Source organism: Manis javanica, chromosome 12 (assembly GCF_040802235.1).
Source record: "Manis javanica isolate MJ-LG chromosome 12, MJ_LKY, whole genome shotgun sequence".
Taxonomy (NCBI): Eukaryota; Metazoa; Chordata; class Mammalia; order Pholidota; family Manidae; genus Manis; species Manis javanica.
In genome coordinates, this window is record NC_133167.1 from 5,811,922 (window position 1) to 5,839,689 (window position 27,768).

General features: G+C 45.4%; 2 long non-coding RNA genes across 4 annotated transcripts in view; one reads left to right on the plus strand and one right to left on the minus strand.

The window, feature by feature from the left end:
* The first annotated feature begins 7,068 nt into the window (after positions 1 to 7,068).
* LOC108401993 (uncharacterized) overlaps positions 7,069 to 27,768 on the plus strand; it is a 61,497-nt gene continuing 40,797 nt past the window's right edge. The window contains exons 1-2 of one of the 2 annotated variants that reach the window (XR_012123450.1): positions 7,069 to 7,276; positions 9,088 to 9,199. This is a non-coding gene — a long non-coding RNA (uncharacterized lncRNA). The remainder of the gene's footprint in view (positions 7,277 to 9,087; positions 9,200 to 27,768) is intronic. The other variant, XR_012123451.1, reaches the window with a different exon arrangement.
* On the minus strand, positions 16,034 to 27,739 carry LOC140844920 (uncharacterized). 2 transcript variants are annotated; one of them, XR_012123456.1, is made up of 4 exons: positions 25,673 to 27,739; positions 25,494 to 25,556; positions 19,193 to 19,334; positions 16,034 to 16,570 (listed from the first exon to the last, which is right to left on the minus strand). It is a non-coding gene; the product is annotated as an uncharacterized lncRNA (long non-coding RNA). The 2 variants fall into 2 exon arrangements; XR_012123455.1 differs by lacking the exon at positions 16,034 to 16,570 and having other exon boundaries at positions 18,577 to 19,334.

Here is a 27,768-nt window from a genome sequence, read left to right on the forward strand (position 1 = left end):
GTGTGAGACGATAAAATGCCTATGTGACAAGATGAAGTGAGGTGAATGACAGGCTTTGTGCTGTAGCTTAAGGTTCTTATTGACCTTCTGATAAGTCAGAAGGAGGATCACCTGCTTCCAGACAGCGATTAACCACAACTATTCATGGGCTGGCTATGTGCCCAGCACCGCTGTAGGTAAGGGGCTGCAGCACGGGACACCATGGACAAGAATACATGCCCTTATGCAGCCTATATTCTGCAAGGTGAGATGGGCAAATAAACACACAAATAGGTGGGATGTACCATATTAGCTGGTCACCACTTTCTGGAGAGAGTAAATCACGGAGGGGTTAAGGAGTGCGGGGCATGGAGGGAGACAACAATTCAAAACAGGGTGGCAGGCCTTGGTGAAGAAGTGACATTTAGCCAAAGGCCTGAAGAAGGCAAAGGATGGGGACAGATTAAAGAAGGCCCCCAGCCCCTCGACACGCTTCCCTTTGAGGGGTGGCCTGTGGTCCCTCCGCTTGGATCCAGTTACACTCAGTGACTCTGTGATGCTTCGACCCCGGAACATGGAGAAGGTGACCTGGCCCTGGTGTCCAGTTAAGGCCTTCAGGAAAGGGCGGCTTCGATCTCCTGCCCTGGGACCAAGGGTTCTTGGAGTCCAGGTCGCCAGCTCCACGCATCCTGACCACGTGGAGAGACACTGAGGCCACACAGAAGAGAGGCCCAGCCGTGCCGGTCTCCAGGGCGCCGCCATGCTGGGCGAGTGAGGCCTTCTGGACCCTGCAGCTCAGCCCACCTGCCCACTGAAAACCATCCGTTCCCTAAGACAACCCGTTTGGGGAGTTTTTAATTAAAATGATTCAGAAAACTTACTGAAGTAAGAACGATGACTGACCACCTCTGCCGGTAAGAGGAATGTGGCCCCATTTACTGAATGCCAGTGAGGCTTGCGTCCCACAGACTGGATTTAGCAGAGGAACTCTGACATGTATTTTTGTCCCCTTTTTACAGACAAGACAACTGAATCTGTGGAGAGATGAAGTTACTTATTCAAGATCATACAGCACTGAGAGGCTGAGTGAATCCACCCCGGTTCTTTCTGACCCCAAATGCTGGGTTCTGTGCCTCTCCTGTTCTGACGGGATGGAGACCCCACATGTTTCCCCCACCCTGGTGACTGTGACACATCTGAGGACCACCCTGTGCTCTCCGGGGTCCCGAAAACGTCTTTGACAAGTGATTTGAGTACGCAGAGTCCAAAGGAGCTCCTGCATGTTTCAGATGTTGTCAGCTGTTTCCTTGGGGGAACTGAATCCCACTCACCTGGGTTCTAGGCTGTGCAAGCCCTCAGCGGCCAGGAAAATATCTGCCCTCTGTGTTCAGGAGCAATGGATGCATGTTGGTGAGGAAGTGGCCCCCAGTCCTGCCCTATCTTTCCATGGGCGTGCAGACGGCACCCCCAACAGCAAACGGAGCCCGCCAAGTGATGGAGCCGCTGGATCTGACAGGGCAATCCAGAGCGTGTTGTTGGAATTCCTACAAATAAACATTAAAATTTGTATCTTATGCACACAAAGTGTTGTTCTTTATTTAAAATCCCAATGCAGTGATTCATTAATGGTACAATTTCAGACCTGACAACAAGCATTAGGTGAGTTGTATTTGAGTAGGGGGGGTCTCTGTTCAGACTGCTCAAATCACTCTAGATTAATGTCTCCACTGCTCAGAGCAATGAGCCTGACTGCCAGCTTCCCACATCCCCAGCTGGACACAGGACCCAGTTCACAGTTGCATGACGAGTCAGCCCAGTGGGTCTGAAGAATTTCTGCTAATCCGCAAGCCAGGGTGAGTCATACCAGGTCTCAGGGGCAGAACTAGGCAAAGGGAGAAATGAGACATTAGGACATGTTACCATCTTAGGGGAGCAAAGAAAGATATGTGTGTGTGTGTGTGTGTGTGTGTGTGTGTATGATGTGGGTGCTGTGTGTGTACGTGTGTTGTGTATGTGTTCTGGGTACATTGTGGGTGTGTGCACATGCACGCACGCCTGTCTGCTTGTGTGGAGTGGGAGTAGGAGCAGATTGGCAAACTGGGCTCCAGGTCAGGAAGGCAGGCAGTCTCGAGAGGCAGGATGTGACGTGTGTCCAGCCAGGGGGTCCTGGAGGGGCCTGGGAAGCAGAGGGAGGTAAACAGCGGAGCTCCAGACACCTGGACTACAGTCAGGCTCGTGGGATGACTGAAAAGGGGACTTACTTCAAGGTCCACATAGAAATAACCTGAAATTAAGGCTGGCCAGAGGAAACCAAAGACTAGGGAAGGAGACATAAAGTCAAGCTTTCTCAGTGAGGACCAGCGTGAAATACAACTACATGCAGTATCATATTCTTACCTGATCTTCCTGGACCTGAGCTGTGATTTCCCCCTGAAACATTCTATGCTGCACGGGTCGGCCATTTCCATTTATCTTTGAGTTACTATTTACATTTGCATCTGCTCATCTCTAAACAGTTTCTCCTTTTCCCCTGACAACTGAAGCCCTGTTTCTCTGGAATGACGACCACACGCACAGAAGGAGCGCCTGTCTTTGCACGTCCTTCGGCGTTATTATGAATCTGCTCTGCAGCCACATTTATGGATCCCAAGGTTCTTACTGAGACTGGGTTTCATTAGGATTAGAGAAGAAAACGTTCATCGCTTTTGCATGAATAATGCAGTGACGGTGGCTAACAGCTGCCTTATGGAGCCCATTTCTTCTCCCGTCTTATTTAAAACCTCCAGCTTCTGAGCACAGTTGGTCACCTGTCCTGGAAGTCCACCCCGGAAGCCTGAATCTCAGGACAAAAGGGGAGACGACCAATGAAGACAGGACGGTGCAATCCAGCATCCAGAATAAAAGCTATAGGGAGCCAAAGGCAGCTTGCCTTTCTGAGCACCCACCTGCACCCAGGAGTGGGATCGGCTATGGGCCAGATCTTGTTCACCAGTCAGGAATGCGCTCAGACTCCATGGCGACCGTCCTATGACCTTGGCCATGTCCGTGTGGATTTCTCTGTAGAGGGGACTATAAATGGCGAAGGAGCCAGGGGACTTGAAGGCCTATTGGGTCTCTGATTGCCTGAGGGGAAGAGTGTCCAGGGGCGGTGTTGAGCGAAACCTCTAGCTTCTGAGAGCCTGGACAGAGGGGCATCAAAGCAGCCCTTGCCTACGGGGTTAGTGCAGCAATTGGCCTGAGCTTGAATCCTGTCTCTGCCCCTTAGGAGTCCCACGGCCTTTCAGAGCCCTTGCCTTCTCATCTCTGAGATGCGCTGAGAGCAATCGGCTCAGAGGCTGCTGCTGGGGTAAAGGAGATCGGAGCTGTAACAGGACCCAGAACGAGGGGGACACAGGGTCCACATGCAGCAGCCGGGGACCCCTCCTCCACCCGAGGCCTGGGCCCCTTCTCAGGTGACTCATGCTGTGCACACTGTGGATGTAGGAGGAGGCAGAGACGTTAAGTCTCCTCTGAAGCCTATCTCATCTCTCTGTTTTCCCCAAGCATCACCCCTCTTGCTCTTTTGACTCTCCTTGCAGCCCCTGAACCACAACCAATAGGTCAGGAGCTAAGAAAGGTCTGGGAGTGAGGCCTTATGAATCTTACTGCAAACTGCACTGGTGGACAAAGTTGGTGACCCAGAGACCCACGGAGGTCACAGGCCAGGGCCCAGGCTCAGCGTCCCTCCCTCAGTTCCTTTTAAAATCCATGCCCACACTGCTCTCACTGTCAGGCCGTCCACTTCCCTGCAGGGGGTGCCGTTCTGTGGGGCAGGCTCCCTCCCGGGGGTGCATCCTACAGTCCAGCACGGGCTCCTTTCCCTGGCCTGGCGAGTCGGATTCTCCTCTTGGGCTGCAGCCCCGTAGCTCTTCCCATTTCCATGCTGGCCTCCCTCCACCCCACCTCCTCATCTGGCCCGGCTGACTTCCCCGACACGCCTCGGACCCCTCAGGGCCTGGCTCATGCCTGCAGGACATCCATGGCCATTCTGCACGTGGACACCCGAGGTCTCCAACGGCCACTCCCGGGGCTTCCTACCCGCCTCCCGAGACCCCACATGGGTGGCCGTGCCCAGGGAGCTTTGCTCACGACCCGAATGTCCTCCTCCTGGTCTTCTGATCACCCAATACTGCCTGGAAAGCTCCCTTCATCCCTCAAGATGCCACTTAAATGCCACTTTCTCTGAAAACCTGTTCTGTAATCTGCAGGGCAGAGTTAATATCCCCCAAGCACACTTCAGCAGCCACCTCAGTGACTAGGATAAACATTTACTGAGCACTTTCTACATGTTCTGTCCCCCAGGCTCCAGGGACAAAGGTGAGTGGACATCTCTATCTGCCAAGATCTTTGCAACTAAGTGAGGGACGGAAAGTTAACAGTTAAATAAAATACGGTGTGATCAGAATGAGAAAAATGGGAAGTGATATAAACCTGAAAGTCACCATGTATGGCTTGCCAGGCAGTATGGTGGTTGTTTTACACACACAAGCTCATTTAATCATCACTACAACCTTAAGAGATAGGGGCCCCTAACATTTCCAATTACGGATGAGAACGCTGAGGCCAGAGGTGCTCCTAAGGGACTTGCCCACCGTTATGCAGGGAGTATGTGATGTACTGAGGACCTGAGACTCCATGGGCTTGGCCATCACACCCTCTGCCTCTTCTTGAGTCTCACCACTTGACGTTCATCCAGTCCTAATGGCAGTCCACACAGCCGCAATCCAAGGGCCAGGAAGGAACTGTCCCAGGCCAGTGGCAGCCTAAGACTGGATGCACCTTCACGTTTCCCCAGGTGGCCACAATGCGAATGAAGATGTGCACGCTTAGAGTCACATGCAAAATTGGCAGGTGCAGCAGGAATGCAGTCCCAAGCTGGGATCCCTCCCCTGGGGGCTCCGAGCAGTTTATGGAGGGTAGTTCAGCATAGCTCAGGAATGGGTAAGTGCTGTCAGATGCAGATCTGGAGATGAGCGTGTTCACCTTCCAGAGGTAAGTAAGCCAGCACCTGGGAGGCACAGAGTCCAGTGGGCCTGGTTGGTGCACGGGTTGGGCATGAAGAGGCCCTGAGAGAGGAGAAGGCAGCAGATCCTGGGGGACTTCAGCCCGGTCTGAGGCTTGTCCCAGAGACAATGGGAGCTAAGGGAATATTTAGAGTAGATAATGCAGCCCTCGTTGCCTCACACGCCTGAGAACACTGGAGGTGGGCTTGTTACTGGGCAAGTAAAATACAGCACACCCAGTTACATCTGAAGTTTACATAAACAGTAAATAATTTTCATAAGTACATCCCATATGATATTATGAGACACACTTAGAGTAAAAAGTTATTTGTTGTGTATCTGATCACATGGATATAAACCAAATAACTTTTAAGTACTGTATATGTCCCAAATATCACATGGTACTGATTTATGCTAAAAGGTTATTCAGTGTGGTTTATATAAAACTCAAATGTAAGTCAAATGTAACTGAAGGTCCTGCATTTTTTTCTGGCAACCCTAACTGGAGGAGCCCCTGAACTGGGGGAAGACCAGAAGTCTGAGGTCAAGGATATGCTGAGCTTGAGGTGCCTGTGCGCCATCCCCTTGGAGACGAGGCTGGCCAGTCCCATGTGTCAGGGTGGGTGCTCAGCCAGGATGGAGGTCAAACACGGTGGAACTCATCAGGGTATGAAGAGTAAAAGCCATTGCTGGAGGTGTGTGTGCTGCACGATGGAGAAGCTAATACTCAGAGGCAACCGATAACTACTCACCCACCGGGGAGCCCCTCCAGGAAACCCCGACAGAGGGTTAGAGCTCTCTGCTGGGGCTGTTCGTACCAGTGACAAGGTGGAGCAAAGGTGAAGTCCCTGGAACTCGGAGAGGTCTAGTACACTAAAAAGTATCTACACGGACACTCAGCGACCCTTACGTTTATACGACACTTCATTATTTGAAGCATGTGGAGCAGAGAGCTTGCCAGTGCTCCCCCCAATTCCGTACAGTGTTTATTTTAGTTTCATAAATGATGAGGTTAATTCACGGAGAGATTTAGTAACTCAGTTGAAATAAATACAGGGGAGTGACAGAGTTGTAGGGACAGACCCAGCCTTCTGACCCGTGTATCTTTCCCACACTGACCCTTCTGCGGAATACAACAATTCTGCAAAGTTGGGGGGAAAATCTCTCTGGGGCAGTGGTGTGCACTCACTCTGCCCCTGCACGTCATCCTGGCTCACCTGGACTCTGAACAGCTGACGTGCAGTCCTGCTTCAGTTGGCACAGTCTTACCCTGACAGGGACCAAAGAAACACCCTCTGCCGGGCTGCATCCACCCGACCGCTCGGTCAGCTCACGGCACACGCAGAGCTCCACATGGCCGTCAGGTCGCGCCGGCACAGATCGTGACGTTGTATCGAGCCCTGAATTCCCAGCACCATGGTCTGGTTCAGCAGTAACTCGGAAACAGACTGTGCAGATTAGTGAAATTCTTGTCTGCATAAGGACAGCCTGGTCTTGGAGGCCAGGCCTTTGAAGAACAGCACGAATAACCCGAAGACAGTCCTCTGCCATAAACAGCTGACAATGTCACCCGTCTTCTTTACTGGTCACATGTGCAGCGAAGATGTAGATATTAATTCATGTATTTTTTTCTAACCAGTAAATTGCTGTGAAAAATATTTCTGAGCAACTGTGAGTTGAAACACAGGTGTTCTGTTAAAGATAAAGAGAAGATGTAGCTGCTTACATTCGGTAGCTGCGGGAGACACCGCTGTCCATCCCACCCACTGTCTCCCAGATGCGTGCAAGGCCCGTTGTTTATTCGGCTTACTCAAATCACGGTGCTGTCAGAGTGATTCTGTCTCCATGCTCTCAGAAATATTTTAGGGCCAGGGCATAAATAATCCTACATATGTGTACACATACCTGCTAACCATGGGACAAACTGGATGTGTAGGAAAAGCATGTTTGACTTAGCCCAGGGACACTCAGACTGTATTGCTTTATTACACAAGTAATCTGGGCTCTGCCTGTGCTTCCATGGGACATCTGGTTTACCAGTAAGAGTTTGAGCCTTTTAAGGAGAGAATCAGGACTTGAAGGAGCTGGAAATGCTTACCTCTAAGACAAGGAGACGTGTGCGTGCAGCTTGGGTGTGGGCTGTGCTCCTGCTAGTGGCGGAGGGAATGAACACCGCGACTGTCTGAAGAAGCTGGAAGAGCTGCCACAGACACACTCTGCAGAGGAGATGTGAGTGGCAGGAAGGCAGAATTTGGGTAAATAAAGAAAACAATGCTCTACTAATTGTTGCTATTAGAAAGTGGAATGGATTTCTTTATGAAGCACACTTTTGTTCCTAGAAGTGTGGGAGTGACAGTAGATGCCAGCTTTGGGTATCTATTCTGTACAACTAACTGTCCCAGAATTTAGTGGCTGAAACAACCACCATTTGACTGGTGTGCTCAGGATTCTGCAGTCCTGCAGAGCTGACTAAGGACAGTTCGTGGGGCACCATCTAGGTGGTTCAGAGGATCACTTTTGTAGATGGTCTCGCTCAGGGCTGGCAGGCTGGGACTGGCTGTCATCTAGAAGTTCAGCTGCAGCTGTTGGCTGGACGCCCCTGTCCTCCTCCACATGGCCTCTGCACAGGCTAGGCCAGCTCTTCCCAGAATGGTGGCCACTGGGAGGTCAGGCTTCTCACATGGTAGCTGGCTTCAATAGACAGAAGAGAAGTTGCTAGGACATGTTAAGTTTAGGATTTGAACTGGCAGAGTCACATCCACACCTTCTTCCGGTGGAAAGGGGTCACTGGGCCACAGCAAATTGAAGGGAAGGAGCTACATAAGGACGTGAATACGTTGCGCTTATTGGGAGTCCACCAGTTATGTTCTCGCAATGCCCAACCAGCTTTGTCAGGAGAAGATTCATTCTCTGGGTAGGACCACGATTGAACTCTAGAATTCCCTGACTCAATTTCTTTTCAGAAAGAAAGTGTTGAATGCCCACCATGAGCATTCCAATGGGACTTCCTGATTGACTTCGCACTTCCTGTGTTTTCCAGCTCAGGCCGACCTTGGTCAGTCATTGCACAGGGACACAGCTCCCTTCCAGGTGCAATGACTTCTCAAGCCAGCTAATGATTTTTCTTCATGCTGCAGATATCAGCCTGGCCCCAAGCAATTCATTTTGTCAACGCTGCTACCAGACAGAAGCATGTTGCTCTAGTCTGCAAAAGCTGTGTACAGTATAAGGAACAGAGGAGTTAAATGCTATAACTTAGATGTTTTTATTTTGCTACCTGAATTGTTTTTTAAAGGTAAAGCTTCTGTTTATTATAAATATAGTACAAATCACTATGGCAAATGTAAATGAAAAGAAGATGCAAAAAACAAAAACAGGCATTCTCAATGACCCATAACTATTCCAACCTTTTGTACATATTTGAATATTAATTAACTTAATATAGTTATATTATTTCATTTAATTCCACCATAACTTATTTTGTTTGTTAATAAAACATTTTGAGATCAGAATAACTTATTCCATGTTACAGTTATATTCAGAAATGTTATTAAAGTCTTTACAAGTGTTTTAAATTACTTTGCGTGGTTTGGCCATATGAGCATATCATAATCTACTTAATTATTATTAATGCTAATCTTGGATTTTACATTGTTTAAAAATTTTTTTACATTAAATACCATATTAGTATAAATGCTTTTCTGCATAAAGTCTTTATTTAGAAATATATTCTTAAAATACATTTCAATGAGATGTTTTAACATTTATTGAGTGCCTACTGTATTTCCCACAGTTTGCTAGGCTAACAAAAACATGTACATATTGATTTTGTGCTAAACATTTGCCAGGTACTAGGCTAAGGGCATCTCTATTAGTTTGCTAGGGCTGCCATAACAAAATACCCAAAAGTGGACTGCTTACACCACAGAAGTTTACTGTTAGAGCTCTGAAGTCCAGACGTGTGAGCTCAAGGTGCTGGCAGGGCCACACTCCCTCCAGAGGATCTAGGGAAGGCCCCTCCTTTGCCTCTTCCGAACTTGGTCAATCATTTTTTTTCTCTTCCTAGTGGGTCAACCGTTCCTGATGGCTGTCAGCAATTCCCTGGCTCGGCTCTGTGTAATGAAGACGTGTGGCTGCATTTTAGTCTCTGGCTGTTGTCACGTGGTCTCCTTCCCGCGGTGAGTTTGTGTCCAGATTTCTCTCTTCTTATAGCACACCAGCCACTGGGTTAGGGCCCACCCTGGCCCAGTATGACCTCATCTTTACTTGACTACCTCTGCAAAGACGTGGTTTCCAAATAAGGTCACATTCACCGATTCAAGATAGACATGGATTTTTGCAAGACACCAGTCCACCCAGAATAGTGGTCCACGAATAATCTTTTCTGATCCTCACGTGAGTAAGTCGATCGTTTTGAGAGTCTGAGATGCCAGTGATCTTTAAGGTCTTCCGGTGAGGAAGCTCATTCAGGATGTTAAGGGAAATGATTGAGCACAGAGAGGCTCAGTCTTCCTTTCTCCCTGACCTGGGCTTGGACGCTTTCAGCGGGTCCTGCACAGCTCCTCCCATCTCTTCCAGAAGTCAGCTGCACAGCCAGGGCCCCCAGATGAAGTCGGAACCCCTGTGCATGATATAAGCAGGCTAAGAAAGACAACTGCACTTTTGAAGAGAGATGATGGTTCCAAAGGGAGATCCATCTCAGGACTCAGAGCAAACGCCGTCCTCACTCTGACCCCAGTTCCTGCCCGCGCAGGAGGCTTAGTGAGCTGGAGGGAGAGCTGGGAGACCCCGGCACCTGGGTCCTTAGTGGGTATTGCAGCTGCAGAGAGTGATAGAAGAACAGGAAAGAACGCTTTCTGATGAAAAAGGCAGCCACTGAATGAAAAGGAAAAAAGAGTCAGTGGAAGCAGGGAGGTTGAGATTAGATGCTCCAAAATTCTCGGAGGGGAAGTCTGCAAAGATTAATGAGGAAAGGGAAGTTAACTAGGTAAATAAATGAGAGACGTGTAGGGATAAATAAGTGACACGAAGACAAATTCAGATTTGAACTATCTATCGTTAGAATGGCAATAGCAGCAAAGGTCAGAATCGTAATAGAAGGATTTTCCTGTAATAGGTGACATTTCATTCTTTCATACTTTTAAAGTTTTTTCCACAAATGTGGTGCTGAATCCTCTTACATTCTTAATATTCCATATTTGGATTTCCTCTCCTTTTTCTTGATTAGCCTTGTTAAAGATTGGCTACTTTCAATGTCTCCTGAAGTTGCCCAATTATAAGAGGCACCTAGAATGCTTGCTAAGAACGCAGATTTCTGCGCGTATTCCCGATTATCTGGGCTTTGAATGTGGGAGGTAGGGGGACCTGGAAATTTAACTTTATCGAGGTTATCTTAGGGTATCTAAGTTTGGTAAACTGGTATATTGCCATGGCCGTTTCAAATGAATTTTGGATTTAGTTAACACTTTTATTATTTTTGTAATTTATGAATTTCTAGTTCTGTCTTCATTATTTTCTTTCTCTTGGGGTTTGCTTCCCCTTCCCTTATCTAGGTTTCTAAGATAAATCCTAAGTTTGTTGACATTTCTCTCTTTCTTCTTTTCCAAGTGATAAAAGTTTTTACAACATAAACTGTATACCCTGAGATAGCTTTCTCCAAATTCTATGGTTTTTGATACACAGTATTTCCATGGATGTTATTTTCTGAATAGATTGTAACCACAAATTTATTCCTTTTATTAACCAAGACATCCTTTAAAAATTTTTACTTGGTTTTTATTTAACTTCTAAAATTTTTCAAAAATTTCAGTACCAGTAAAGACCTTCAGTGCTATCACCAATTAGAAAACATAGTCAACCTTGACATCTAATAAAAATTGTAAACTTATTTGGATGGGTGTCTAAAAGTAAAAGAGACATGACTAAATAGAGAAAAACAGAATTAAATGATAGAGCACATCAATTTAGAGCAAATTTTCTCAGCCTTGGCACTATTAAAAATTTGGACCAGATAATTCTTTGTGGTGGGGGCTGCCTGTGCGTTTAGGAGGTTCGGCTGTGTCTCTGGCCTCCGCCCACTAGATGTCAGTATAGGTATCACACCCCGCCCCCTGCATTTGGGACTGCCATGTCTCCTGGGAGTAAACCCACCCCAGCCCAAAGCCACTGACTTCTACCTTTGTTCAAGGATGAGTCTGGAAACCTGCAGACCTCACACCCACCGTCTTTTTCCCTGTCCAGAGCTTTTATCCTGAGTAGGTTCCCTCCCCTGGGCTGTGGAGAGGAGTGGGGAGGAAGAAGGAGGTTGCTCTGAACAGCACACAATGTGCCTTAATCAATTTATTGATTCTCTTTCTCTGTCCAGCAGAGCTCCATTTTCCTCTCTATCCTAGGTAACAGTTTTCTAAGCCAACATTATTAATTTACCAACAAAAGCACTGGAACAATCCTGTCAGATGGTCCTTAATACTTGTTAACACCCCACTTCAAAATATTTATTTTACATCACTGTGTGGTGGTGGGGGCTGCCTGTGCGTTTAGGTTTGGCTGTGTCTCCGGCCTCTGCCCACTAGATGTCAGTATAGGTACCACACTCCGCCCCCTGCATTTGGGGCTACCAAAACTGTCTCCCGGGAGTAGTTTTTTTATCTCTTGTTTTGTAGTTAATAAATAACTTAATTACTTAAGGGGAGGTTAAATAAGTGCCCAAAGTTATGTATGTGTTTAACGTGTGAGGGGCCAGCTGATTCCTGTGTAAACGCCCTGATCTCTTAGTTAAGGTAGAAGCTAGTTAACTAAGTCTTACTTCCCCTCTCATGGAGTCTCATAAAATTGCCATAAAGTTCATAAAACTACACTGCTCTGCAAAATACGAATATCAACCAACAAAGTGCCAGTATGGGAAAGTTTTCCAGATATCAGTTTTCTTGCTGTCTTTGTTTTCCTCTATTTTATTTCATGTAGTTTATATTTTGTCATATGAAAGGTCAGAGAAAAAGGAGTCAGAAAATGTTCTTGCCATTTGATCCACAAATTCTGCTGATGGAAATCTATCCTAATGAAATGCAAGTTAAGCTATTCGTGATAAAATATTTATGGTAGTGTTGTGTAGAACAGCCAAAGCTTCATAAAAACACAAAGGTCCAAGATCAGGTAATGAGTTACTAATTATGATGAAGCCACATATTGGATGATTAGAAAAATATCCTTAATGATGCTTATAAAGCTATTTTATTAACTTTTTAAAAATATATGCTAATTGTAAGAATAACGGTATTAAAACATACAGACATGAAAATAAAGATCTTGCAATTATTCCCATGCTTAGAATGATGTCATTGGGGCTACTGATAAATTTGCTGACCTTCTCTCATTCTGGACATAGTAAGATTGGACTTTCCTGCCCATTTCAAGTTAGATGTGGTCATGTGACTCACTTCGGCCAATGAAATGTGAGCGGTGATTAGCTTGAGCATTTTACAATGCAATTATCAACACTGGTTTTAATCAATGTTATCAACCACTGACAATCTGGTAGCAAGTGTTTGCATTTCTTTAGTTGTCTTCCTTTGATTATTAGTGAAGTCAAACCACTTCATTCTGAGCATTTGCAGTTATCCTATTGTGAACTGACTCCTTATGTCATTTAACTATTTTTGTTTTAAGTATTCCTTACATATTGACCCTTATCTGCCAGATAGGCTACAAATATTTTATCCCTCTCTGTCATGTTCTCTTTCAACTTTGCTTATGATTTCTTTTCACAAAGAAGTTAATGTGTATATATAGTCATATTTTATTCTTTATTTAAAGGTTTTGGTATTGTGACTTGCTCAGAAATTGCTTCCCCACTTTCCAATTATAAATATTTGTCTAAAACTATATTCTAGTGCTTTTATGTTTTTCTTTTTAATACTTAACTTTTTTATAATCTAGCCTTTATTTTGGACTAAGGAGAGAATTCTAGTGATTGCATTTTCTTTTCTTTTCCAACTGGTCAATAAATTGTACCAACTTCATTTATTAAGCCATTTCTCATATCGCCACTGACTTAAAATTATGCATATTTTTTGTTGACATGGGAACATACTTATTACAATGTCATATAAAAATAGCCAAATGAAACAAAATTTAACAGATAGAATGAGCCCCCTATCTCAAGCAAATGTATTCATAGAAAAGTTTTTGAAGGAATTATATAATACCAGTTTGGAGAGTATATTTTTTACTTTAATACTTTTATGTATTTTCTAAAATTTGTACAATGCATTATACTATTTTATAACCAGGAAAACCATGGGTCATTTTAAACTGCCATGTTCTTGAATGAAATAAGGAGAGAGGCCTATAAATTCAGCTTATTTTCTTCATAGAATTATTTTCCTTGCCTTAGCTATATTGTTCAAATTTCTCTGAATTCTGGCAACATAGCCAGTTAATATTCTGCTATGTAGTGCTCCCATATCTCAAATTCATCACCCCATAAACTTTCCAAGCAGTGGGGATAAATGTGAGTTTTCTCAAGTGAAGAATTATAGTGCGTCTTTAGCGAAAAAGTAAAATCTTAGGAATGCAACTGAGTTATGCAAAGTTTGGTAAAGTGGAGATCTGTGGCGATAACCTCACTCTCCTGCTGCTTAACGGTGCTCTTCCTTTTGTTTCTGATGACAATGATTTTGGAAATTTTCTGGGGTTTTTGTTCTTGTTTTTGTAAACGCTTTGAGAAGCAAATTCATTCTCTTCTAAGGGCATCATGATAAATATCACTCCTTATAATTCACAATGAGGTTCTGCACAGCCATGAAAATAAAGTAAGTAGATCTGCCCCTTGTGAATATATTCCTACAAATACATGCATAGATTTTCATGTGTTTATGATGGACTTCATAAATGAAACTTATGCAATTATAAAAAAATAAAAATTATGCAACAACAAGCAAATTACTCTGCTATATTCAGTAAGATATTATTTTATCATATTTTAAATAAAGATTAAAGCATGCAAAAGAGTGATCTACATTGTTTAGGGACAGTGTAGGAATGCTATGAAGAAATGAGTGAGAAGAGCCCTCTCCATCCATGCCAGAGGTTACTGACGGGCAGCGTGCAGGATGCAACTGGGCAGGGGCACTCTGACGTGTGAGGGATCCCGAGAATCCCAGAACCCCGACTCTGCATGAAAGAGCAGAATCTGGGTTGGGAGTGGGGGATGAAAGGAGGAGACCAAGGTCACTCCAGGTCACCAGAGGGAATGGTTAGGTGATGGCGGCACCGTTCTCCCAGATCCAGAATGTAGAAGAAAGCCAGGTGTCCTTCCACTTTTCCCCTTCCTCCTGTGCCCCGCAGGGCTGATATCTACGGATGGTTCTATTGGGCTTCCTGTCCTGTGGCTTCTGGTCAGGCTTAGCCATCTGGAAGCACAGCCGCATTCAGAGGGCGGGAGGAAGGAGCCACGAGGGCATTTATTCCCAGGGCAGTTCTATGCCTGGGTGCAGGTCCTGCAGCCCTCTCTGGGTGCCCGGAATTCTCCCTTGCCCCTTAAGCCAGTCTTCAGAGTAACGGCTGCCTGATGTCGCCCATGCAGAGATGCGTCACCTCTCCTTGTTGTATTTTTCAACCGTGCCACATCTTGAAAACAGCTCCTTTATTAAACTGCAGCTACCTTTTCTGAATGAGTCATCTGTTACTTGCAGGTTTTCTGACCTATAAGGAGTCTGACAGATGTATGTTTTCTATGGCTACTGTAACAAATTGCCACCAATTTAGTGGCTTAAAGCAACACAAATTTATTCTCTTACAGTTCTGGAGGTCAGAAGTCTAATAAAATAGGATGGCAGGGCTGCAATTCCTTCTGGAGGCTCTAGAGAATCCATTTCTTGGCTGTTTCCAGCTTCTAGAGGCTGCCACCCTCCTGGGCTCACAGCTCTCCATCTCTCTAATCTGCATCTGCCTCTCACCCTCCAGCCCCATCTTACAAGGACCTTGTGATTATGTCTGGACCACCCCGATACCCCAGGATAATCTCTCCATCTCCAGATCCTCAGCTGAGTCACATCTGCAGAGTCCCTCTTGCCATGTAAGGCAAACCGTTCTGGGGGGATTAGGATGGGGACATTTTGGGGGAAGCCATTGTTCTGCCTACCATAACAGATTTTTCAGGAAAGATGGTAAATTTGATTTTAGATTTAGGATGATTGTGGGACTTGGAAGGAATATGGAATGGGTCGTTGGGCATTGGGATCTGGGGGTTAATTTAATGTTTGAGATCTTCCCTCTACGTGGATGGGATCACGTTCCTATGCTGGAACCAACGAAAAATCAGAACACAACTTGTCTTCCCATATTTGGTTTTGCCAAGTCCTATGAATGAAGTCACCTGTATTTCCATACCATTCATTAAGGTGGCATTAAAACCGTCCCTGTTCCTCCTTGAATCTGCCTCTCGCATCTCATTGACACAAAGCTTCTCAACTTTATAGTCTTGTAATTTCAGGCAACGGTTAAGCAAACCCAAAGGGAATTATAGCACAATTCAAATGCGATGACCTGTGCTCCTAAGACTTGCGACCACCGTATTGACCCTGTGATGGTCTTTGGGTCATTGACGGTAGAGATACACTGTTATAAGCTAAGATTAGCTGGATTTGGAAAACTAGGTGGTTTTATATCACAACAATAAGTTTTATAGGCTTAGTTCTAAATTAGTTTAAACATTACTTGAATCTTTTATTATCCAGGTGTCCTTGACCTTATACTCGGTTTGTCTCATTTTTCTGTGGGAGCCTGCCACAGCCACTGTGACAGGGACAGCTCATGGAAGCATTAGTTCCCTGACTGCTTTTCCACCTGAGTGTCAGGTATTACGGTAATACACAACTAGCAAAACACTCGCTCTTAGCAAAATTCAATGCAGTAATCACTGACCACATACACTATATAATGCCAGGCACTGAAGCAGATACAGAGACGAATGAGGTTTACAAGCAAATGAGAAAGGCAGGCAGGAGCGGGAACAGCGCTGATGGAGCACCGGTAGGTAAATAGACCTCTTTACCCAGAGGACTGAGGGCAGTTCTAGACCGATCTCTCCAGCTTTCCCATGTGATAGTCATTACTGGGCACAGCTGGCATTTCGGTCACGGCCGGCTGGAACCACGGGTGCAGTGTGTGGCCACGGGACGGAGGACTAGGGCTAATCCACAATCACGGGCTTGTGAGCACAGAGCCCCAACCAGCTGAGCTCAGCAGCAGGAGACATAAAAATTTGCCCTGTAAAGTGGTATTGATTGTATTCTTGGAAAGAAAAGAATATTTATTAAAAGGCGAGAACCAGTAATGATTACTGGATTCCATCCGGGGGTAATTTCAAAGTCCAGGTCAATAGATAATTAAGTAATAACTTTTACGTGTGAGGTGCTGTGCTCGGGCACGAGGGGAGCGTGCGGTAACTACAGCAGCGAAGAAACAGTCTGACCCTCAGGAAACGGGCGGCCTGCAGAGCGTCGAAATGGTATGACCAGGGTCCGGGGGAAGGTGGGACGCTGTGGGGTCTGAGGAAAAGAAGAATAGGTTTGGTCGAATGGGTCAAAAAAGAGGTTGTAGAGACGGGACGTTTGAAACAGACCTTGAGCAACGACTGTGTGAGTGTGCTCCACACACTGCATATGTCTCACGATTTACCTATTCAGTTTTGCTCATATCTTTCTTGCTTTTCTGAAGTTATTTTAAAAGTTCACCATATAGTACATTATTACATTATCCTAAAGGCAAATAGTCAATCTGAAAGCCCTTTTCACCATGACTCCCAGTTCAACTCCTTTCTCCAAAGATTAATAAATGTGCTATTACAGAACATTTACTCTGCATCTGCTTACATATATTTGTATCTATGTCAATATTTGAAAAAAATTGACTTATATGAAGTACACCTTAAACTTACATAATGTTCTTTGTCAGCTCTATCTCAGTGAAGCCCCCAAAACCCAGCGTGTATGTATTGCGTGAGATTGGAGGAAGGAGGTACCTTATTATGTTGACTACTTCTGGTTGTCAAAATTAGAAGTAATCTTCTAATCTTGGCACTTTTCTGTATTTCCTACTATAAACGTGTATTTTTAAAAATTAAAAGCATTACTGAAAAAAGTAAGAAATTAAACACACAACAGCTGGGGACTACAAGTCCTGGCTTCCTTCCCTTCCCTGGGACCAGCTGGGGTCATTCATTCACCTTGGAAGCAGCCGCAGGGGACCGTGTCTTGCTGATTCTTGTACCAATCACCGTGGAGGGAGGATGGGACGCCGGAGGCTGGGAATGGCTCCCCCAGACCACGTGGCTCTCCCGCGGCCAGGGCCGGCCCCTCCACAGTCCTCCTGCGGTGGGCTGTGGGCTGGGTTGCACAGTGCCCCTCACCACCTCAACCTACAAAGGGAAGTCTACCCAGAACCCGTGAAAGTGACCTTATTTGGAAACCTTATCGGGAGATATAATCAGCTTAAAATGAAGTTGTGCCAGACTGGGGTGGGTCCTAATCCAGTGACTGATGGCCTTGAAAGAAGGAAATTTGGAACCAGACCCGCAGGGAGACACCCTGGGACAAGTGGAGGCAGAAAGGGGGTGACGAAGCCGCAGCCTGGGCACACGGAGGGCTCCAGCAGCCGCCAGAAGCTCGGGGTAGAGCCTGGAACGGAGGCTGCCTCTGAACCTCCCGACGCGGGTGAGGGCATTTCCCTCAGGTCCCGGGCCACCCAGAGATCGGTCCTAGTCACATATTCGGTGGTCGTTTTAGGGCTGGGAAGCGTGGAGCTGGAAGGAAATTTTGATCCTATGCTCTTTATTTCTGTGAGTCTTTTTGCTCCAGAAAAATGCATCAAATAAAAAAAATAAGGGTGGAAAATGTTTTCTGAAATGCTTGGGAGATGAATTCCTGTCCCCTGGCAGGGCCATGGTTGAATCTTTCCAGCCGCACATACTAATGGTCTGGACAATAAGCTCCCAATGTGGCCTTTCTTAAAACACCTCATTTCCCTTTGTGCTCCTGGTAATGTTTCCAGTAGATTCAGAAAGTCTCATGATTTCTCAGAAGTTCATGGAGGTGTGCCTTTTACCATTGTTGTTTTTCTGATTAGGGTACTGACAGGTGTCACTGATCATCACACTGAACCTGTTGCCATATCTCAACCTCCCCAGCTGCCCTCCTGGACAAGCTGCCCTCCCCTCTCTGCTATCTCACTGAGCTTTATTTTTAGCCTTTTGTTCTCCTGTTCATTTATTTGGGTGTTTACTGACAGTTCCCCCCTTTGGGACAAAAGCTGTGTGAAGGCAGGGACCTTGTCTGTGTGGCCCATCACTGCATTCCAGGTACAGAGAACAGTGACTGGTACAGGGCACGTACCAAAATATTAATCCATGAACTGATAAAGACATGGGAGAGAGACAGCAAAAAAGAAAGCAAATGACACGTTCTCACCAAGCAGGTAATTTGGCAACCCTTACTGTATGGCAGCTGCTGTTGAGAGTCGGTGTGCTCCTCCCCAGGGCCCCATGCCCCCCTTTCTTCCCACCCCAGACCCACACAGACCAGGAAGTGGGGTGGGCTCTCGGTGGAGTGCTGCAGCCTGGGTGTTGTAGTCCGTGCATATAAAAGGCAGGCCTGTCAACCACAATGGGATTTATTATTTTTCCTATACTTTGTTGTTTCAGAGCATCAAAGGCAGTGGCTTTCTCATAAATGAGTAACAATTGGCTTTTTGGAGTGAGGGGAAAAAACCCTGATTCATAGCATTTGCCAATTTCTGTGATGTAAATACTACCATTATAGCCAATTCCAAATTACATGGAATTGAGGTTTGCGCAGTCAGGTCTTGTAAACCTGTCCAGGCCGCCTCCAGTAAGTCACTGGGGGGTGCAGGCATCCAGGGACCCACAGAATTCCAGGTGGCTGATGATATTCCTGGGGCAGGCTCTCCCTCCAGGCACAGAGCGTGTGTTCTGTAAGGTGACCCACTTTCTGACCTCTTTCTCCTGGTCTGAGGGGAACGGTACGTTTGGTCCTTCCTGTGGCTTCCCCCGCCCTTCTCAGGGTCCTGCCAAAGATGTTAGCCACACGGCACCAAGATATCGCAAGTGGAGGGGATGCCTCCGGTCCTGGGTCAGAGAAACAGTGGGGACTCACCGCTCCTACTCGCCCCTTAGCTCAGCTGGAGTCTTGCTGTTCTCTTCTGGCCCTTCTTGGCACGGCCGAGTTTTATGTGGTTGTGATGGGAGAACAGCTAAACAAAAAGCCTTTCCTTCTCCTGCCACAAGAGCATGGTTGCCTAGAACAACAAAATGACCATTTTCAGTGCCAAAAACTGGAGTGGTAATTTTTTCTGCATCCTCAAAACTCATAATCATGGGCCCAAATCTTTGGATATTTTTAAGATGAGAACAGTCAATAAACCACCGAGAAGCAGCTTTTTCTGTGATGAGCATGCAATTCCTTTATAAACAGGAATAATTAGACTTAAATGTCATGATGCACAATTTCAAATGTGCCACATGATCTTAATAATGAGAAGACAAAAAATGAATAGAAAGAAAAGATGGGAAGGAAATGCATCCAACTGCTGACCATGCTTATCTTTGGTAATGAACATATTTGCAATTTTTTCTTTCTTTTACTTTTTTTTTAGTTTCCAACCTAAACAAACAAACAAACCCGATAGTACTTTGATAATAGAGAAAAGAAACTTAGTTAACTGGCAAAAGCAAGTGAGCCAAGAATTACGCCATGTTTCCACCATCATCGAGGAAAGCAGAGAAGGCCCTGGGAGATGCTGCTGCCTCACCTGTGCCTGGGGCCCGGGGAAGCCTCAGCCTGGAGTGGAAGGTGGTCCGAGGCAGCCAACAGGAGGACCGGGTAGAGGACAGTTTCTTAAGTTCTGCTTAAGACATTGGCCTGACAGTCACTCCCCACCACTTCACTGCAGAAACGGAAATCTGCTACCTGGACCGTTGGTTCCAGTGTCTGCCAGTGCGGAGGGTTCAAGGGATTTGGGGGCCGAGCTGGGAAAAAGATATGGCCACAAGGTGGCAGTAGCACACACAGGTTTTACCTTGCGATGCTTTGACAGGTTTGCATATTTGATGGGCTCGTCCTCAGAAGGGCAGCAGGGTAATTCTGGGGAGGAGCATCTGAGAGAGACCGTCCTCGCCTAGGTGATGGCAGACAGTCTCAGGGGCCGAGAGCTCTGACAGTCAGCAGGGGCTTAGGGCCTTATAAAAAGGACAAGGCTCTGTCTTTTCCATAGGTAACAGCCCAGGGGTCAAGTTCCACAGGATGTGCAAAAGGGGGCACGTTCTAAGTGGTTACAAATTTGTTTTTTTGATTCAAAAATTCATATGGAAACACCAAAGACCCCGAATAGCCAAGGCAATCCTGAGAAAGAATAATAAAGTAGGGGGATCTCACTCCCCAACTTCAAGCTCTACTACAAAGCCATAGTAATCAAGACAATCTGGTACTGGCACAAGAACAGAGCCACAGACCAGTGGAACAGATTAGAGACTCCAGACATGAACCCAAACATATATAGTCAATTAGTATTTGATAAAGGAGCCATGGACATACGATGGTGAAATGACAGTCTCTTCAACTGATGGTGCTGGCAAAACTGGACAGCTACATGTAGGAGAATGAAACTGGACCATTGTCTAACCCCATACACAAAAGTAAATTCAAAATGGATCAAAGACCTGAATGTAAGTCATGAAACCATAAAACTCTTAGAAAAAAACATAGGCAAAAACCTTTTAGACGTAAACATGAGTGACCTCTTCTTGAACATATCTCCCTGGGCAAGGAAAACAACAGCAAAAATGAACAAGTGGGACTATATTAAGCTGAAAAGCTTCTGTACAGCAAAAGACCATCAATAGAACAAAAAGGAACCCTACAGCATGGGAGAATATATTTGTAAATGACAGATCCGATAAAAGCTTGACGTCCAAAATATATAAAGAGCTCGCATGCCTCAACAAACAAAAAACAAATAATCCAATTAAAAAATGGGCAGAGGAACTGAACAGACAGTTCTCCAAAAAAGAAATACAGATGGCCAACAGACACATGAAAAGATGCTCCACATCGCTAATTATCAGAGAAATGCAAATTAAAACTACAATGAGATATCACCTCACACCAGTAAGGATGGCTGTCATCCAAAAGACAAACAACAACTGTGAGGCTGTGCAGAAAAGGGAACCCTCCTACACTGCTGGTGGGAATGTAAATTAGTTCAACCATTGTGGAAAGCAGTGTGAAGGTTCATCAAAATGCTCAAAACAGACCTACCATTTGACCCAGGAATTCCACTCCTAGGAATTTACCCTAAGAACGCAGCAATCAAGTTTGAGAAAGACAGATGCACTCCTATGTTTATCGCAGCACTATTTACAATAGCCAAGAATTGGAAGCAACCTAAATGTCCATCGGTAGATGAATGGATAAAGAAGGTGTGGTACATATGCCCAATGGAATACTACTCAGCCATAAGAAGAGGGCAAATCCTACCATTTGCAGCAACATCGATGGACCTCGAGGGTATTATGCTCAGTGAAATAAGCCAAGCGGAGAAAGAGAAATACCAAATGACTTCACTCATCTGTGGAGTATAAGAACAAAGGAAAAACTGAAGGAACAAAACAGCAGCGGAATCATAGAACCCAAAAATGGACTAACTGGGTGTCAGATGATTGGCTATGGAGGTACACTTTTCTGATAATATTCTTTTCTCTTAAAAAAAAAAAAGCAGTTCCTGTGTGGTGACCTCCAATGAGTTCTACACAATGGTATAAAGGGCATATCAATGTGAGGGCAAAGGGTCTGTTTTTGTTTATACAGAGGATCAAAGCCTAATTTGGCTACCCAGAAAATGAACTAAGATACGATATGAAGAACTTCCAACATCAGCACTCTCTGGAAGAGTCATACCAGAAGATGATCATCAAAAAACCTCAACAAAGATCCAGGCGATGCTGCAGTTGTAGGTGCATCCATCCCACTGGTTCCTGGACTTACCATTGGAATGAAGAAGGAGATATCTAAGCTGGCCTGTGCTTTCAGTAAAACAACAAATTTGACTGGATCTGTACTGTTGGAACTCAACCAAGAATTAGGAGAAGTGCAAGTTGTAGCGCTCCAAAATCTTACGACTACAGACTATCTGCTGTTAAAAGAACATATGGGATGTGAACAGTTCCCAGGAATGGGTTGTTTTAATTTGTCTGATTTCTCTCAGACTGTTCAAGTACAGTTGGACAATATCCATCATATCATAGACAAATTCTCACAAATGCCTAGGGTGCCTAACTGGCTTCACTGGAGATGGCTGGTAATTATAGATATGCTTTGGTTATGTAATTGTATTCCTATTATGTTAAAGTGTCTGTGCAATTTAATTAGTAGTTTAAAACCTATACATGCTTAAATTACTCTACAAGAAGATATGTCAAAAAAATAATCAATCCTCCCATGTTTTCTTCCATCTGCTACCTCTATAGCTTTTCTTCTTCCTTCCTAATTACAACCTTTAAATAGAATTCGTGCCTCATATCGAATTTACCGAGTATGATAATTCCTCCAAGTGGTAAAGATACCTCAAGACAAATGCTGGGCATAGAAGCCACAGGGCATAAATCTGCAAAGAAGTAAAAAGCTAACCTTTTCAAACAATATGGCTTCTCTCTCACTTACCAACTTTACATTTCCCTGTATGGCCCCAGAAGATGACTGGTTAGCCAGAGACGGGTAAGATTCCTCAAGGGAGGAACAACCTAAGACAGGCACAGTCGCAGAGGGGCCATCAGGTGAGAAATTGGGGATCAACAGTGGTGAGGCTTAGAACCTCACCCCCCCCTGTTTTGAGAGAAATCTTCTGCATCCGTGGATGTTTTAATACCCTTGTCTAGCTTGGATTAACACTTAGTCTACAGGCACACACCTGATCATCTACAATTGCTCTCTTACAACACTAAACTATGTTTTCTACCTTTATCTTGCATCTACCTACCACTTCAGCATTTTATTAAAAATAAAAATAATAATAATAATAAAGGCAGAAATGTGGGATCCACATATAAATCAAGTATAAAAATCAAACGAAAAAAAAAATTTGCTTCTTTGAGCTAGTTTTTAAAATTACTGGGAATATACACTTTGAGTCTGGCAGGAGAGAGCTTTTGAGCTAAAGTGTCTCAGCCTGCAGTGAAGAAATGAATAACCATGGGAAAAATATCCGGAGGCCACCTTTGGACATTATCTAAAGAGACATTCGTCACTTTAAATGCATGTCAGGAAACCGCAAGTGAAAAATAAATTGATGAAGTTTTCAACTCAAGAAGTTGAAAAAAGACTAACAGAAGGACCCCCAAAACACATAACAGAGGGGGGTAATACAGATAAGGGCAGAAGCCGGTCAAACGGAGAATAACACAGTAACAGAACCACAGAGGTGATTCACAGAACCAAAGCCGATTCTTTGAAAAGATTATTACAATAAACAAATCTCCCTCAAGGCTGATACAGGGGGGATAAAAAGAAAAGACCCAAATAACCAAAATAAAGAGTGAAAAACAAGTAACTACAGTCTAACAGTTTTTAAAACAATAAAAAAATATGAACATGTATACATTTAAAAACATGAGAACTTACGTTAGATGCTTCCCCAGGATAAAGAAAAAGTCAAACAGGGGCAAGAAGAAATAGAACTTGAATAGACCGTTAATATCAGAGATGCTGAAATTGACATTAAAGACCTTACTTCTCCCCTAAACTCAACTCCAGATGGCTTCATGAATGAGTTCTACCAAAATGTCAAGGAATCGTTAATATCTATATTCTGGAAGTTGTTCCAGAAAGCAGAAGAAACAGCCTACCACTGCTTTTCTAAGTCCTCTGTAATCGATCCTCAAACGAGATAGGACGACCCCGGAAGGGAAAACCACGGGCTCATCGCACTATGAATATAGAAACAAAACCCTCAGTGAATATGCTCGCCACCCACGTCCAAGAGTGCATCAAAAACTAACGCATCACAATGGAGGAGGGTTGCTCTGGGTACAAGGACGTTTCAAATCAGGACAAGAATCAGGGTAATTCGCCACATTCATCCACTCAGAGAGGACGATCACACGATTATCTCCAATGTGATGAAAAAGGATTTGATAAGATTAGACCCTTGCAGACCTTCAAGAGAAAGGAATGTCCTCACTGGATAAAGGTCATACACTATAAACCCATGGCAAATATACTTAATAACAACCCTTCAGCTGCATTCTCTTTAAGTTTGTGAGCAACACAAGGATGTGTGCTGCCAATGCAAATATGTACCATAAAACTGGAATTCCTGGCCCAAACTGAAGAAAGAGGAATAACAGATTGGTAGGTGAAACAACATAAAGCTATCATTCTTTGAGGATGATGTCATTGTCTACTTAGAAAATGAAAACAGTGCAATTAACAGATTAACTATTAGAATTAATAGTTCTATAGATTTGCCAATTAGAGTTTAGTTAAAAAAATCAATGTAGGTCATCAATAACAGCAAAAAACTAGAATGTAAAATAAGAAATAAGAAAACATTTGCAAAAGCATCAAAACATTTGAGTATTGAGGAATTAACCAAGAATACCCTAGACTATTTCTAAGAACCAAACTTGAATAAAGGACATAGAAAATAATCTGGGGGAAAGGAAACAAATTCCATGTTCTCATGCAGGTAACTTAATGTTGTGAAGATCATGTCTCTCCAAATGAATCTACTGATTCAATGCATCACCAACCCAAACTGCAGGTGGATTTTCCCCACCATGTAAGACTTCACTGAAAATAGAGGTGGGAGAATAAAAGAACCCAAAAATGGCCAAGTCACCGCCAGAGCGTTCAGACTCAAAGACAAAGCCTACAAGGACGATTCGTTTCTTCGAAGCTTTCCGCTCACCACTGTCCCCTTTGGAAACAGAAGGTAAAGGAAAATCTTGCCCTGTCCACATCAGTACATATTACAAAGTAAAGATAATCATTTTTGAAAAACCATGTGGCATTTCTTCAAGAACAGTCAGTTTTCCAGCTACTGGAAAACAATAGAGCTGGGCAGTGAGCTGCTGAGTCATCCTCCAGGGTGCCTCCTCATTAGTGAGGTCCCTGAAAGCCTGCCCCCCGGGGCTCCGGGATGCGCCCCCTTTCCTTCCCCAGTCCTGGGCACCTCTCACTGCTTTGACCTGCTGCCCTTTCCTCCCCACCTCTCTTTTAGCCTTGCCATTTTCCGTGACTCTGACCCATCCTGTGTCTGAGAATGCCCGGATTTAGAACTGAGTGGCCCGTGGATCACTTAGAACCTCAAGGTTGGTTATAGGACCAAATTGTTTGAGAGACGAATCAGAAGAGGAGAAAATGGGAAGTAGCTCTGGCCTTGGCCCACGATCTTTGCCACCACCTTTATCAGTCACCGGTGATTTCTGTTATGTGCTGTCCGTCACCATGCTTACTCTGGGGGCGCCTGTGGAAGGAAGGGGAAGCTGAGTTAGCACATCACGTTTCATGCTGATCAACTGCTAGGTGACGTGCTTTGCTTCCCACTGCAAAGCGATGCGCTAACTCATGGGCATCCGTTACCTCACTCCTCTCAGCGTTACGGGGTTGCTTGATCTCAGGCCAGGATGGTTCATTCATTTCCAGGGCTGCTGAAACCAAGCACCACAAACTGTCTGGCTCAAACAGTGGAACTGGATCTCTTACAGTTCTGGAGGTCAGATGCGTGGAGTCCAGGTCTCAGCAAGGCCACACTCGTGCTGAAGGCTCTAGGGCAGACTCTGCCCAGGGCCTCCCCCAGCTCCCAGGGTTGCCCACAAGCCTAGGTATTCCTTGGCGTGTAGGTGAACCACCCTAGTCTCTGCCTCTGTCGTCACACTGCATTCTACGCATGTGTCTGTGTCTCTCCTCTTCCTATAAGGATGCCAGATATTGGATTAAGGGCCCACACTGATCCAGTATGACCTCATTTTAAGTATATCCACAACAACCCTATTTCGAAATGAGGTCATATTCTGAGCTTCTGAGTAGGTATGAATTTTCGGGGGACACTATTCAGCCTGGTACAAGGATGCTTGGTTGGCTTAATTTTATTTATTTATTAGACTGACATTTGGTCTTCTCTGAATTATTAGGCATGCACCTAATTCTTAGGTCTCTCTGTTGCTTTCCCCATGAAGTGGGTAATATGGCAATTAATATGAAACCGCTAGGCGGGCATGCGCTCATGTCATAAACATTCATTAGGCATATGCCACATACTAGGGACTGTGCTAATGCCGACACCGGGGCTCACACTCTGCGAGGGAAACAAACACATAAGCAAAATAATCACAGTAAGTTGAAATAATTGCTAATAGTGGGGGGCACCGAGAAGGGAGCCTTCAGAGATCGGGAAAGGCTGCCCTGAGGGGAGGCTTAGCGAGGACGGGAAGGGAACGGGGGAGCAGGACCAGCATATGCGAAGGAACAGAGACAGGAAAGAACGTCCGTTGTTCAGGAGCCCCGTGCATTTCAGGTTGGCTGGAGAGTCTGCAGGTCCGGGAGCAGCAGGAGATGAGCCTGGAAGGACCGTCGCAGACGAGAGGACGGAGGGGAGCAGAGCCTCCGCGCGGGTGGCGGCCGGGGGGGCTGTAAGCGAGGGATTGAAGCGAAGCACACGACGTTTTGAAAATGTACCTGGGAGGGGCTGGGAGGAGCTGGGAGGAGAGATCGAAAGGGAAGGGATGAGGTTGAAGACCTCAGACCTAACAGCGCCTTTAAATCAGTCCCGACAAGGGAGGGTGTTGGCCTGGTCTCAGGTGGTGGCCTCGGGAGTGGAGAAGAAGGGATGGGTGAACATCAGGAGGGGGCGCTGATGAGCTGCGGGGAGCGGGGCGGAGACAGGCGGTCCAGGTACGACTGCCCGGTTCCTAGGCGCTATTGACCAGGGCGGGAAACGGAGGTGGAAGCGGTTTTGAAAAGCGTGGCCCGGGCAGCGACTTGCAATCTGAAGCCTGACGCATATTTTTTGATGTGCAGGGCACACAGGGGATGCTCAGGTGGGCAGCTGCCTACAATCGAAGGACAAGGAAGGAAAGTAGGAGGTTAAATACACAGATTTGAGGGCCACTGTGTTTTGCCATCATTATGGATGTGCCCAGTGTGCAGAATTTCAGGAGCGCGGTGGGTGCTTGGAGAACTGAACACGGGCAGCCCTCAGGAGAGAGGTGGGTGGGGTGGGGGTAGGAGACAGGGACCCGGCAGAAGGCGGTGCTCCGTCCCAAACTGAGAGGAGTGAAGTGTACTCACCGTTCGGGGCTCTGAGACGTGACCCGCACACACGCATTACTTCTGTCACAACGACCTCAGAGAATTTAGCTTTGTAAATCTACAGAGTTAGTATTTTGATGCTGATTGTTAAGGATTTACGTATTTCAACATCATGAGCAGTTAAAAGCATTTCAAAAATACTTTGAAAGTATCTTTGTTGAAGGGAATTTACGGCTGCAGATGCATTCCACAGATAAAGGGGAAATGAGCTTAGAGGTCTTTTGTAGTTGTCAAAACCAGCTCTGCAGGACTCTGCCTGGAGGCGTTTCCTAGGGTGGGTGTGCTGGGTGGTGGGGAAGGACCCCAGGGACGCTGTATTGGTAATTGTAAGAATGACAGCCCAACACACACACACACACACACACACA